The sequence below is a fragment of the Vidua macroura genome, chromosome Z, assembly GCF_024509145.1.
Source record: "Vidua macroura isolate BioBank_ID:100142 chromosome Z, ASM2450914v1, whole genome shotgun sequence".
Classification (NCBI taxonomy): Eukaryota; Metazoa; Chordata; class Aves; order Passeriformes; family Viduidae; genus Vidua; species Vidua macroura.
In genome coordinates, this window is record NC_071611.1 from 43591864 (window position 1) to 43605529 (window position 13666).

The following is a 13666-nucleotide window of genomic DNA, read 5'->3' on the forward strand; positions in this document are numbered from 1 at the left end:
TGAAATTGCTAAATACTGCTGAGGGTGTAGAAGAGCCATTTGACAGGTCTGGCAGAATATAATACAGACTTATTGCTAAATAAAAAGATTTTCCTTTCCTCCTCCCAACAGGCAGACTCCTAATGTTAATTAACTGTCTCTAAAACTCAGAAGCAGAATAAGCCACTTATCATCAACTCTATCATGTTGCTCACGGACCCCACTGTAAGGCTGTGTAAGTATCTTTGTCTCTGAAAGCCATTAACCTCTTTGACGTAATGTTGTTTCTCTTCTTTCTGAAAAATATCTCAGGCTTCAAGTCAAACTATAAAATGATTAGGGAGTTTTGTAATGGAAGTGATACTTGCATTAAGATTATCTAACTCTGTTCATTTTTATTATGTTCTTGTCAATACCGTATATTTAAAATTCTTGGCTCAATGTGGCGAGAATCTTGGTTTCTAGATATTGATATTGGTGGTTTTTCTCATTAGTTTTTTTCTTGTTCTCCTGATTTCCTATTCAGGTAAGTAGAACAATGCTACTGTTTTGGCTCTCTTTTTCTTTATGTCCAGAGGTAAAAGCACTGAAGTGTTTTGATCTGTAGTCTACATAAAATGCATAGGTATTGTTCATATCTATGTGGCAATGCAGCTGTCCAACTAACAGGAAGTAAAAAGTATATAGAAAATAAGCTTCTACACAGAGCAAGAGTTTTATATAACCTGTTTTGTAGAAGTAAATAATAGTAGTTTTTGTCAATGTGGGAAGCTTTGTACTGCTAATCCTTGCAATTCTGTTTATAATTTAAAGTCAGGACTGTAGGATATTATGTGTCTTAAAGGAAGAAGCAGCGTATGCTGGAGATTGCTTTAGAACATAATCTACATTTCTTCAGCACTTTTATTTCAAGAGCTACAACTGTCACGATATGTGAGCTCTAAGACGCAGACAATATTGAAGACAAAATCAGTATCTGTTATGAAATGGGCCCAAGACTTCATATGGCAATTGTTATTTTCATAATGGTCAAGAAAAAAAAGAAAAATTTTTTTTTTTGAAGGCTTTCTAAACTTGATAACAGTATTGCTTTCAGAAAATGTTTTGTGGAAATTTTTTAATTCCTACGTGGAGGATAAATGAATCTGACAATATACCCGTATGGTAAAAAAGTAACAAAAGCCATGTTGCTATCAGATTTCTGGTATTTAGAAGGCTATGAATGACTTTATAAACAACTTGCTTTACTCATTACTCCACATTCCAGGGTGATCTAGTTTAAAAATAACTGTGTATGTAGTTATTTGCAATACAGAATGCCAACATGGTTTAATTTAAATATATTCTTTCAAGGCTTTTGAAAGAAATCTTTGGTGAATTGCACTGAATTTGATAAAATCCAAGTAAATGCTCCAAGCAAAAATGAAATTCAAGGAAAAACAATGAAAAATTTGTTAAAACAAACACTAAACCAAGCATTATCTAGCATTAAACACATTTCAGTATTTAAAATATCCCCATATTTTTATATTTTTGAAGTGTTAAGTCTGCATACTGAGAAATATGGATCAGTTTAAAACTCACATTAATCTTTCTCTTTGACTTGAGGAGTTTCAAAAATTTTATGTATCTGTAGGACCTGTAAGGATAGTATAAATATGATTCTTGAATAGAGGCTTTAGTAAAGTAAAGAAATATCAAACACTTTACTTTGAAAATTGTTTCTTTATGTCTGTTTGGGATTAGCCCATCTGCAATTAAGGGAAGATCCCTCATCTTAAAAGTTTTAAATCTTTTATTTGTACTATTTCGGTATATTTAAGTACCAACAGGTCAGAATACTTGGACTGAAATTTGCTCACCCCTATTCCTCTCTGCTGTGTATGAAGGACATAAATATATTCCCAGCAGCTTCCTTTGACTGTCAAAGTTTAATCATCATGATGCACGTGGTAAAATGTGCCTTATTGGTACTCTCAAAACAGTATATAATTTTTTTAATGAGCTGCAAAGGAACTTTTAGGTTTTTTCTTCACAATAGAAATATATTTTGTTGCTTCTAAGATACAATTTTTCTTTAATTAATAGCTTTTAAAACCACATGTATTTCTGTTGCTTTTGACTTAAAATAGCACATTCTGTATAATATGCTAACAGTAAGAGAATTCTCATTTGATTTCTGTAACTGTTCTATTAATTAAAACCCTACTTGTAAAAAGCTTTGGTGTTGCATCCCAGGTTGCGTTCAGATTAGTTTTATGATGTTAGTTAGCTGGTTCTGTGTACCCCTTTGCACACCCCTGTTCCCCCCGCAATGCTTCGCTCCAGGCAGCCCACATCACTTCTGTGACCACCCCCTGTTTATTCCTGAAACTTCCCTGTCAGTTACCCCATCCCCGTGTCCCCATTCATCCCGGAGCCCTGTATCCATCCCGGTCGCATCCCCGTTGGTCGCCATGGTCCACGTCATCGCCACGTTGCCTGTCCCCATTGGGCAAGAGGGCTTCCATCCTCGTCTGCCCACCTCCTATAAAATCCCGTGCACTCCCAGTCCCAGTGCCATTTTGTCCATGTGGTGCTAGGGAGCAGCCATGGTTCTCCATTGCAGCTCCACGCGACAATAAAAGCTCTCTAGCCAACTGTGCAGACAGACTGGGCATTCCTTTGCCTCTTTGTCTTGTCCTAGCACCGGCCACAGAGTGCGGTCAACCCTAACGCCGGTGCACTGAACGCAACAGAGCCCGGCATGTGTGGCAGTCCTGATCCCACCAAGAAACAGCGCCCTAGCCGGGCTCTCCGGAGCTGCCCGGGAACAGGGAAAACAATGCAATGCTGCACTTTGGAAGAAGACAAACTTTTTTGACGTGTGTAAAGATTTCATAGTTCATCTATTCCAAGCAAAGGAAACAGAATAACAATTGTTTTTAGGCCTGAGGGAACAATGGCAATGTCAGATAAAATTAGCAGTGACACATAAAATGATTAGAATGTTTTGAAATCATCAGATAAAATGGGGATTAGAATACTATGCAACCCTCCAGCTGTCCCTGAATAAAACCAGCCTGAAAAAGACTTTTTTAATATTAGCCTGTTTTCTGGCAGTTTGTTTACTTGCTTGAGGCTTGGAGCTTCTGCTCTGCCTAGTATCTCCACAGGTTAAAAACATCTCAGGTTTCTGGGTATGCAAGGTTTTCAGGTGCCTGTGCTGCTTAGCTGTCAAGACTCCAGATATTTGTGACTGGATATTAAGAAACTTCTTCAGTATCTTCTAGAGGAATAAGTGGGAGGGCTGGTTTTTCTTTTAATGCCTTCCCTCCCTTATGTAATATTCTCTCTTTGAGTTTATCTCCCAGAGAACATTTTGAATATTTAACTTGCTTTTCAACTCAAAAAAGAACAGATTTAGTCATAGGCTGTGATGGTTCATGTGCAAGTTAAATCATGTACTGGGAAAAGTAGAATAATTAATTTGTGGTGATGCACATCAGCCCAAATACAAGGATTCTCTGGAGGCTGCAGGACTGTTCTGTGCATGACACCAGCTTGGGCAGGAACACTGAGGGTAGGAAATTTATTCAGCTGCTAAGTGGGACAGACTGCAGAACTTGACCAGCACTGATGTGTCATAGAGGTAGGTAAAAGTGACCAGTGGCAAAAACAAGCTCTAAATCTTAGAAGTATAAATCTTAGAAGATTCTTGAGAAAAATGGCAAAGCGTATCTTTGCCAAATAATTTGCTTACATTCAAATTGTGGCTATTTCTTTCTGTCCTTCTGGTGCATAAGCTTAACACAAGGCAGCATTAAGCTGATAGACTGAATCACTTGTGGTATGTATAGACACTTATTTAAATATTGCTGTAGTTCATATATTCAGATATTAACAAAATTACTTCCAAACTTCTTTGGTGATTTTTTTTGTGCTCCTGGCATGGTGAAAGCATGTAAGTATCACCTTCATTCTTTAGATCTCAAAAAAAGACTCAGCGTTATTAGCAGATTGAAGTCCTTGCACCTAAAAGCCATCCAGGCTTTGAATAGAGAAATTAGTATCCTCCCTATTTACTATTAAAATTAATAATGTGCAAAGGATTTTTTTTTTACCTTTTATAGGATTATTGTTCCTATCGCTAGAAATATTGTGGTCTGCATATTAAATATTCAGTCCCTCAATTTATTTAAGGGTCTTCTTGTTTGATAGGTTACTATTGTTTCACACCCATCTGTGGCAAGGGGTACTAAATTTTAAATATTTATTATTTATATATTTAAAATATTTTAAAGCTTTTCATTACTAAAAATTCTTATTATATTTGGCATTAATTTCTGTAATGGTGATTTGACTCCAGCTTAAACACTAAGTTTCAACTACTGTAATTTGTTTAAGGCTTTTTAGAGTTCATTAGATAATTCCTTTATGAAAATAAGTTTAAGTAATATCGTTTTCAAAATTGAATGCATGTCTTGCTGCAAAACAAAAGCAAAGTCATCAAATTTGAAGTAACAAATGAAGAGATATTACTGATACTGTTTTGAACTGGGTGTTTGCTGATACAAGAAAGAAAAAATGCAAAAAAAACCAGAAAAGATGCCAAAGTCAGATACCATTATGGAAAGTACTGAAGGAGAAAGAAAAGACATGAAAGAAAGATCAACACTGGGAGGTGACTGAAGGCTTTGAACAGTGAAGCAAATGAAAGTGTATGGAAAAATACTCTGCAATCTCTTTCTATTCTTACCACAATAACCCTACATATCTTGAGTTTTGGCAGGTCACCTAGACCTTATTGATGCATACAGAGGAGATTACTTTTAGTCCTGAGATAAAATTCCTCCTGTTTTTGAACAAAAATACAAAACATAGAGTAGGGAGAGGCCAAAAAGAGTCATCTGATATGTCTTCACTTTAAAATAAATTCAACAGTAAATATAGTATATACCTGATATTTATTTCACCAACACATACAGCTTGTGAGAACAACACAGGCAACCAATCCCTGTACCATGTGAAATGTGGTTTCCTATGAATGCTGACCATGGCTGGATGATTGCTTTCTTTGAAATACAGTAAAATGTTTTCAAGTAATTCCACAATAAGCTATACAGTGACTAGAAGCTTAGGGCACATCTGAGATAATTTTTTTTGAAACAACTTTGTACAACATTTATTTCTCAGCCTCCTCAGCAGTCTAAGAGAACCTACTGATGTATGAAAGTGTTGCACAATGCCCAGCTCTCCTGACCTTGAAAGTATAGTTTGGTTCACTGTTTGGGCATTGAGAGCTCTTCATCCAGAGATAATTCTATGCTGAAGCAGGCTCTGCTGCTCACAAAAGTTCATTCTCTGCCTTTGCAGGCCCAGGGGAGAGTGAAGGGAGACCCATGTGCAAATGAAATGCTTTTTGAGGACTTTTACTTCACTGTTGTCTGTACATCTGATAAAGGTGCAATTCAAAACATTCAGTTTTGAAAACTTTACCATTAGGAGGAAGAGACTGGCACTTTCAGAGCCAGCTGCTGTCCTTAATTATGTGGGTGGTATGCACTGTTGCTGCTAGAGGTAATTAAAATTACCTGTCAGCATTTTGGTTGTACCTTCATGGAGAAATGCGAACATAGCTGAATTCCTCTCTGTGCTCTACACTATTCTAGAAATTCTTAGACTTGCAGAAAGAACCAAGTTTTCTGCAGGTCAAATCATCTTGGCCATTGTGCTTCATACCCAGGGTAACCTCAGTGGGAGCTTGCTTTATGCAGCCTGCTGGAGAATAAACACTCTTGGTTTGTATGTGCTGACTTTGGAAGTCATGTCTTTGGATTTGATCACTCTACCCAGTACAGCTTTCTATTCACAAAGTTGCTGATTAATTATTTTCTTCTTGTGTAGATATAATTCCTTCCTTATTGCATTTAGTTCCTTACATGTTTTGCATCTTACTGCTTCCTTAGTTTATCAAGACATTTGTACAGGTAGCAAAAAAAGTACTGGTTCCAAAAAAAAACATACTGGGTAGTCCCATCATTGATGGAGAGGAATTTGTTAGCATATCTTTTGTTCCTTAAACTAGAAATTAAAATACAATTTGAACTTAACTGTAAACAAAATAGATATAATTTCTAAGGCATTTTGAAAACATTAAGGATAAACACTTTCAGGTGGAGAGAAGTGGGACATAATTTGTTCTTCACATATGCAGATGAATAAACCACTGGCTTTTAATTGTGAAGCCAGGAGCAGAATTGTTGTCTTTTGCTCTTCTTTAACTTTTTCTGAAGACTAAATGTTGGTAAAGAATTGAATATGGAGGAAAAGGGTGAGGAAGAATGGCGACAGCAATGGGTAGACAGCATACTGTAATATATCTTCATAGTAAGAATAAAGCCAGATGAGTGACCAGACTTTTCTCTGGGCTTCCTGGAGCTCTCTAATATTATCCTTATTATTAGAAAATAATTATGTCCTGGGCTGCATTAGGGGAAGTCTTGCCAGCAGGCCAAGAGAGTTTCTCTTTCCCCTTTCCTCAGCACTGCTAATGCCACACCTGTAATGCTGCATCTAGTTGTGGGCACATGGAGAGTATTTTGGGTACTGGGGAGAGTTCACACCAGCATGAAGATCTTTACAGATCTTTATTTCCTACGAGAAAAAGCTGAACAAGCTGGGCTGTTTAGTCTGGAGAAGAAAAAGCTCAAGAGGAATCACCTCACTGTGCACAAATACCTGGACGCAGTGTGTACAGAAGGTATTCTACTATATTATACAGAAGTATAATATCACTGCTGTGAAATTATCAGCAGTGCCCAGTGACAACATAAGAGGCAATGGGCACATACTGAAACATAGGAGGTTATTCTGAACATTAAGATGTTAATATTAGCAATAACAACATCAGGAAAATGTTGGCAGTTTTTTTTTTATCTGAGGGTGACCAAACACTTGTGGACATTGCTCAGACTGCTGTTGAGTCTTCCTCTTTGGAGAGGAGATTCAAAATCCATCTGGGTAGCTGGCTCTAGGTGTTTCTGCTGGATTTGAGGGATTGGACCAGAAGACATCCAGAGCCTTCCAACCTCAACCATTCTGTGATTAAAAATCAGGCTACTGCTGTTTTATAGAAATCTGTGCATGGAAGTACTAGAGAAGGCAGCCAGCATGAGTAATGTTCAGAAATGCTACCACCTTGTGGTGGCTGAAATGACTGAATATACTAACAGTGCTCTGAAACTCATCTCCTTACCCGCATGGTCCGTGATTACAGGTAGTGTCCACACACCTTCTGAAACAAGATTTCAGAGTGCTTTTGTTGTTCCTCTGCACTATTGAAGTAATTTCTTTCAGTAGATTAGGTTGTTTTAGTTTAACATTATCTTCTTATTCATATGGTTTAGATAGGCCTGCAATGAACAGGGAGTTGGACTCAATGATTCTGAAGATTAGTAAATTTACATGGATTATGTAGCAATTAGTGTTCTTTTATAACCTCACCCCAAATTCAGAAGCATCATATCCCATGGGAGACATCAGTGTACCCTAGGTGAAGGTAGTTTAGCTGCTATTATTATTATTATTATTATTATTATTATTATTATTATTAATGGTGTTTCAGTGCATTATGACAGTAGTGGCAGTATTAGTGACAGCACAGACTGAAAACCAAGAGAAAGTAAGTGTCATCCTTGGGAAATATCTAACCAAATACCTCTGCAAAATGGGATCCAAATGGGGCAAGAACTAGGTTAATTCAATAACTATTTTATCCATCTGTACAAAAGATCATGCAAATTCAGGGAAATACACAGTAGAATATACAGCAGACCAGTTTTCCCTCATGTAAATGTGGAGTTGTTTAATTTTTAAATGCAATCAGCTATGTGCAGTGAAGGAAAGTAAATCCTGCAGATGTGCTAATGTTATATTCCCCGATCGACTTCTTCCTGCAAGACTTTATAGCACCTTTTAACAGGGCGTAGGTGTCCAATTCCAGAAAAAGCTGGAACTTGCAGTCATTTCAGGACAGTTTTCATGAGAACTCTATTTCAGCAATATATCAACTGATAAGTAAAGGAAGAAATTTTGTGCCAGAATTGATTAGTTTTTGCAAATAGTTTGTCTGTGTTAATTCTGGTGTAAGTTGTGGAAAATAATGACCACTGAATGCTTCAACTGTATTTTGACATTGAAAGTTTTTTACACAAAAAATCTGATACTGAGCATAACATAAAATATTGTAATTAAATATTACATCATATATTAACAAACATTGAACTATAGTCTATATGCAGTGCTTGTGCAGGATTTTGGTTATGTTTCCAACTGCATGTTTTGTATTTTATTAATGCCTAGGACATTATTAATCTAATAATTTATGCACTTTAAGAGCAGAATCAGTATTATGAGCTAAAAGAGTAAAATATTCAACTAACTTAAGATACTGGTGGCCTAGACAAAAATAATTAATATCAGTGATAAATGTAAAATAATGCTGTGCAAGCAATTGCTGCACAGCAGATTTTCAAGTGCCAGTTTATGAGCAGGTTGTTATGCACTCAATAGTCAGTGTCTGGGAGCAGAAATGGATATAAAATAATCTCATTTAAATGTGGCTTACCTTAAAGGAAAAGTTCAAAGCAGAATGTGCTCAGGCATTGTTACCACTTTTACAATGTTTTTAATGAAGCAAACACTGTATTTTATTCTCAAGCTGAAACTAGCTATGGTTTAGCTGTTTTCTCTCTTGATCTGTAACATGCCTGACTTCCTCTTCATACTGCTACTCCCATTTCCCCAATTCCCAGATCATTTTGGTTTTGGCTCCTGAGCTCAGTCAGTCCGCTATTAAGTTTGCCAGTTCATACTCTCATTTGGCAACACGTGTGATACAAAGCACACTTGGACAACCCAGTCATTTCACACTGATGCTGAGTAGCTGCCAGGTGGCAATAGCGTACCACCATTACCAAGCAAGACTGTTTCAAACTGAACAGCTAGCACGAATTTTTCTTGGTAACTACCTAAAAACTTGCAATAATTGTATTAGAAGTTTAGTAAAAAGCTATTAGTTATTTTAAATGTATTATGAATACAGGTTCCTGAGATTTTCCATTTAAATGATTCCTTGATGTTACTTCAATAAAGCCAGGCTTTTCCATGCAGTTTTCTATACAAGTCTGGGGGAAAAACAAAACAAAACAAAACAAAACAAAACAAAACAAAACAAAACAAAACAATATACCCAAACCAAATACAAGGACTTCTCAACATAACAGAGTGCAAGTAATGCAAAAATTAAATAACTCCCTGTTATTTAATTACTCCCTAACTCTTAAAAGCCTCTTCCTAATGTCTTTCTGCAAACAAGAAATTGAGTCCAGCAAAATCAAGTGAAAAATACTGTCTTGGAGCCACAAGGAATGCCAGTTCTTTGTGTCATTGTCACTGGGCCTCTTCATTTCTTCTAGAGTCATGTCAGAGGTTAAGAAGAATGACTTTCAGTGTGTCTGTTTTTCACAAACCCAATTAACCATGGCTGGAAGTCATATTAGAAAGAGCCTACATGTGGTCTGCTGGAAACCTTCAAGACCGCTTTCCAACAACCACCCCCCACCCCCAAAAGGGACTATATTTTTTTTAAGTTTTGGGTTTGGTGTTTTTGTTTTTGTTTTTTTTTTTTTTTTTTTTTTTTTTAAAGAAAAGGTGGTTTTTTTTTTTTTTTTATTTTGAAGTTTTATTTTTATTTTTTAAAATTGATTTTACCTTCTTTGGAAGGAATTTACACATGTCCAAATATTAATTGATTAGTACTAACAGATTTTATGGTAGTAAGCTCTCTTGAGTTATCCCTTGGCGCTGTCTTTCAGATGCACGGATAAACCCTGGGAGACAGGAATCGCCTGGCACTCATTGCCGCAGGAAAGGGAATCAGTGTGATCGCTGGTTCCCATGAATGGCATAGCTCCGCCAAGCCCCAAGTGAGAGCGGCCGATCCTCCCACACCTGGCATAACGCTGAGACACCGGACAGAAAACACTTCCCTCTTTCTACCTGCGCCTTCCAAGGGGCTTCAACCAAAAACACGTACACACACACACTGCCCGCAGGAATGCCACCAAATCTGAACAAATGCTGCTCCAACAGGTAGGGGCTTGGGTCCACCCTTAGGACTGATACTGGATCTACTCAAGAAATTGCAACCACGCTTTGGCTCCTCCCTGCTTCAAAGATCCCAGGTGAAACCAGGGACTGTCGCAGCTGCACACCCCACACTCCCCTGGTCAGACCAATTGCTCTCACCAGCTCGGCCGCAGGTTTTCCACAGCACATTCCCAGACCTCTCGTGTTTTGGAGTGTTTTTTATCGTGCTGCAGCGACACGAGCACAGCTCGAGCTGTTGTGTGCATTCCAGTCCTGGTGTTTAGTCTGGGGTCTCTTTGTGTCCATTGGCTCCTGCAGAGTCTCGGGATGATTTCCCCCTCATCCCCTACCCCGCAGGGCCCGTGCCCTTCCTTAGACGCAGAGTCCTCCCCTATTCCCGGCTGGCTTCCTACCATCCAGGCCACAGCCTGCAGCTAGCACCTTGCACACCGAGCTACCTGCACCAAAGGTGTTTGTTGAAAACTCCAGCACGGAGACTCTGCTTTCATACCAACACATGCAGAGCAAAAAGGGGATTTGTTCAGCATCACGATGTAACCAGCTGTTTACTACAACAATAGTAAACAAAGACTTGTAATGGAACCACAGCCGGTGTAATTCCCATCCGTGTTGGCAGGCCGGGGCTACATTTCTGAATATATATTAGAAATAAATCACAACAAGCTCCATTCAAATGAAGCAAAGCAGTGTAATTATGAATTAATCAAGTATGAAGGGCCAAAAAAAGGCTGCCCTGAAGTCTCCACTTGTCCTCATGTGAAGAAGAGCTACCTTCTTCCACAATTACACTTAAAACTATGTGAATTGCTTTTGCTTGGAGATATATGAGGAATTTTTTACTGAAAGCAGCTGAAATTAGTCAGGAGAAGGGGAAGAAAACAGCCCTGCAGTCTGCACAAAGTGTGCCCACAAGTGTGGGCACAACCAGCCTCAGCTTGCTGTGTGTCTTTAAAGGATTTCGATGGTAAGGGTGGTCTGTGCTACCCGGGCGCGGGGGTGGGTCAGTCAGCACGGTTGGTCACCGCTTCCTCGAGTACTATTTTAGGGACCCTGGGGTGCTGTGCCCCAGTGATGGAGCCGGGTGATGCTTGTCAGCCCCGCCGGGGAGCGAGGGCTGCGCGCGCAGCGCTCTGATATTGGCGTCCCTGTCGGGCAGCCCCGCGGCAGTCTGGATATCCTGCTGGGAAACAGCAGAGGGCAGCCCTGCCTGCGCCGCAGCGCGCCTCCGGGAACAGCGCGTCGCTGCCGCCACGGCCAGTCTCGGGCGGCGGGGACGACCGGGCCCAAACGCACTGCACTGGGATCTGTTCTCGTCGGGCACGGGAAAAGAAAGGTAGTGTAGAACTCAACAATCCTGTGTTTTGCTTAGGGACTGCAGTCCGTTGGTAGACGGGCGGTTATTTTTATTTGTTTTAATTGATCCTTGCTTTTTGAAGGTTTAGCCTTGTCTTCCCTGGGGGGTACGCAGGACAAATGATAGGGACTTTATAGATTCAACTTCTTATGAGTTGTACAGCTCTATTGTGTGCATATGTTTCTCGGGTTTTTATTGCAAGGATTGACGTTGCTTGCTATGTCTGCTTACACAGTTTATCTACTATATGTATTTATATATAAACTACATTTATTTCTGTAATTCTTTATTACGTGAGCAGTAGATGGTGTTTGTGATGAGCTAGTCATAAAATGACATGTCATTTTACTCTTCCCACAGGACAGATTTTTTTTTTTTTTTTTTTTTTTTATGTTGTGATGTTTTTTTCCTGTCTGTTTTGAAGAGATTCAGATTTCAGTCAAAAAGTGAGTTGGGCAAGATACTCCCAAAAGAAAGGTTTAGGATCATGACCCCAATGTTGGCTATAGCTAAGAAATAACCATGTGAGGCTGCAGGACCAGGTTGTACGTTAATCCGAATGTACAATTACAGATCCACTGCAACAGCTACAGTCCTTGTGCCATCACTGCCTGATATACTTGCCTATACAATGCAATGGGAAGTTGGATGTAAAACTCTAAAACCAAAAATAACAGAAATTTTAAAAGGAACAAATCTTGGTGAATCCTTTTGTATGAAAAAAAGTATGCTTATATTTATATACATCCATTAAAAATACTTAACCTACAGAAATCTTTATCTTTTGCATTAATTGAACATGCAGAACTGTTGATTGTTACCATTCTCCATCTCCAAAATACAGTTACACCCTGACTGAGGTTTTTGTTATATTATTCCATTAGGAGGGATATCTGGCCAGCTGCACTGCTCAGGAGAGATGCCACGGGACTGCCTGGAAACAAGTAATTGAAAGTGAGAAATAAAGAGCAGTGATGCCATCAACTCCTGGAACATGTGCTGCCCTTGGGTCTTTGGAAGGAGATAGGCTTATTCAGATTTTTTTAAAGGCAGTGAAAAGTCTTGTCACAGATAACCTTCACTGCCAAGTACAACACCTCTGAAGATGCTTTGCAACTACTTTAAATGAGACACATTTCTGGTTTTGAAAATTTCCTTCCCACCTAAAATCAAAATTCCATACTGTAGAGCAGTAGTCCCTAGTCCCTCAACTGATCTCTCAGAGAACCAGGGGACTGAATCCATCCTCAGTAGAAGCCACATTGGCTAACCAGGCTATTTCTGCAGTTACCAGGTATCTCTCCGTCATCTGAACAAAAACCCCACAAAACCAGTGCCAGCAGTAAGCATCACACTCATTGACACAGACTTCTTCCACAACAAGTCCAGAGGAGTGCCACAAAACTAGTGAGAGGGATGAAAAAGCTCTCCTATGAAGAATGAGAGAACTGAGGTTCTTCAGCATGGAAAAGAGAAGGCTCCAGGGAGACCTTAAAGCAGCTTTCCAGTACCTAAAGGATACCTACAAGAAAGGTGGAGAAGAAATTTTTACATGGGCATGTAGGGACAGAACACAGGGAATGGCTTCACACTGACAGAAGACAAGGTTAGATCAGATATATAGGACATTTATGACTCTTAAAGTTCTAAAAGAATCCTAGGGTATCCTGAGTTGGAAGGGGACTGCAATGATTGAGTTCAGCTCCTGGCCCTGCACAAGACACCCCAAGAATCACACCAGGTACCTGAGAGCATTGTCCAAATGCTTCTTGAGTTATGTCAGGCTGGTGCTGTGATCAGCTCCCTGGGGAGCCTGTTCCAGTGCCCAGCCACCCTCTGGGTGAAGAACCTTTTCCCTGTATTATGAACCTAAACCTCCCCTGACACAACTTCAGGTCATTCCCTCAGGTCGTGTCACTGGTCACCACAGAGAAGAGATCAGTGCCTGCTCCTCCTCTTCTCAAGAGGAAGTTGCATTCTGCTGTGTCCTCTTCTCTTGGCTGATGTAAGCAGAGAACCTCAGCTGCTCTGGAAGGGCTTCCCATCTAGACCCTTCTTAATCTTCATAGGTCTCCTTTGGACACTCTTCACCAGCTTTACATCTTTTTTCACACTGTGTAACCCAAAACTGCCCCCAGCACTCGAGGTGAGGCTACGACAGTGCAGAGGAGAGTGTGATAA

The 13666-nt window shown here is 39.5% G+C and overlaps 1 long non-coding RNA gene across 2 annotated transcripts in view; it reads left to right on the forward strand.

Moving 5' to 3' along the window:
* LOC128821504 (uncharacterized) overlaps positions 1 to 12829 on the forward strand; it is an 80490-nt gene extending 67661 nt beyond the window's left edge. Inside the window, exons 4-6 of one of the 2 annotated variants that reach the window (XR_008441139.1) lie at positions 112 to 214; positions 9837 to 11464; positions 12370 to 12829. This is a non-coding gene — a long non-coding RNA (uncharacterized LOC128821504). Of the gene's footprint in view, positions 1 to 111; positions 215 to 9836 lie in introns of both variants that reach the window. The other variant, XR_008441138.1, reaches the window with a different exon arrangement.
* The last annotated feature ends 837 nt before the right edge of the window (positions 12830 to 13666 follow it).